Here is a 1774-nt window from a genome sequence, read left to right on the forward strand (position 1 = left end):
GACTAAATAAACGCAATTAAAACTATTCTAGTAATCGCGAATTAAATTGACAAGCAATTTAATAATTTGATGCTATCATCAAGCATCATATATTATAAAGATGTCAATATATTAAAACTGTTAATAAATTTATTGCGAAAAATATTACCTCGGCCGGGACTTGAACCCGGATTTCTTGTATCATTCTATTAAACTTTAATGCAATTTTCAATATATTTGTTAATAATTTAATATATTTTATTTGGTGTTAAGCTTTTTGCAATTACATAAGATATATATATCACTTTTACAAATAGTACTCGCGAGTTCATCAAACGATGTAAAGATATTTAATTGATTGTGTGATATTTATACAATATTGAACCTTTATTGAAATTTAATTCTGTTTCTAGTCATTATAATATTGAACTGATACATCAAAGTTAACGGTAATAAATTTCGATCTGAAGGATTTAATTTAAAAAATTTGTTACGTTAACTATACAGGGTATTTGATAAGTAACGACAAACTCTCGCATAGGGGTAGAACAGACTATATCGAAAAGTCCTCTATCATTTTATAATTTTCGCAACAAGATATTAATTACTAAAAATCGAGTATTGATTTTTAATAATTTTTTACTCAAGTATTAGCAACTTTACAGACGAACAGCCAGTGACAAAAATTGTTTATTTATCATAAAGTTCTGAGAATTTTTTACAGAATTTTTTTTAATTTTGCATTTTCTAATGTTAGTAAAAATTAGGGGTGCACCGGATATCCGGAAAGTATCCGATATCCGGTATTATCCAGTACCTTTTTTACTTTTATACGGGAATATATCCGGTTGAAATTTGATATCATTAAATTGTTAATTTTTTCTTATACAAATGTTCTATAAATAAGTATACATATTTATGATGCTACAATATCTCATATTGTAGCATCAGTTCGGCTTAGTTAGGAAACTAAGCCGTTTAGGAAACATGTTTATATGAACTTTTTTACTTGAAATAAACCAAAAAATCGCTCTATTGAGTATTGGGAACATACTTAACTAACCTGTATACTTAACTACCCTGTATAGATAAAACAGACTAAACTGAATCTAAAAGTCTTCTACCATTTTGCAATTTTCGCAATGATTAACGAGACATTAATTACTAAAAATCGCTGAATATTGGTTTTCAATAATTTTTTACTCAAATACTATCAACTTTACAGAAAAACAGCGACAGAAAAAATTGTTTATTTTCTTCTCATAAAGTTCTGAGAATTTTTTCAGAATTTTTTTTCAGAATTTTTTAATATATTTTCTCATATTGGTGAAGATAAGAAAATGCAATACTAAAAAGTTGATAAAAAATTCTGAAAAAATTCTTAGAGTTTTATGAAAAGAAAATAAATGATTTTTGTTTCTTGCAGTTTTTCTGTAAAGTTGATAGTAATTGAGTAAAAAATTATTCAATACCAATATTCGGTAATTTTTAATAATTAATATCTTGTGTTAACTATTGCGAAAATTGCAAAATGGTAGAGGACTTTTCGACTCAGTTTAGTCTTTTCTATTTATCAGGTGTATACCTATGAAATGCGGATTTCTTTAAGGAAAAACACATTAATTTGAAGTGAATAATTAAAGCTATTTATTTGAAGTATGCGCCATTCGACGCTACAACTTTTTCCCATCTTTCCAGCAAAAGATGGATTCCGCGACGATAGAAACTTTTGAAGCAAACCATGAATCGACCCATTTTTTCACTTCTTCGAAATTAGCGAAGTACTGCTCAGCCA

At 27.2% G+C, this 1774-nt stretch overlaps 1 protein-coding gene across 1 annotated transcript in view; it reads right to left on the bottom strand.

Moving 5' to 3' along the window:
- Positions 1 to 1774, bottom strand: part of LOC108769297 (cytochrome P450 4C1) — a 43271-nt gene that overhangs the window by 39409 nt on the left and 2088 nt on the right. The window lies entirely within an intron of this gene.

The sequence above is a fragment of the Trachymyrmex cornetzi genome, unplaced genomic scaffold, assembly GCF_001594075.2.
Source record: "Trachymyrmex cornetzi isolate Tcor2-1 unplaced genomic scaffold, Tcor1.1 scaffold88, whole genome shotgun sequence".
Lineage (NCBI taxonomy): Eukaryota > Metazoa > Arthropoda > Insecta > Hymenoptera > Formicidae > Trachymyrmex > Trachymyrmex cornetzi.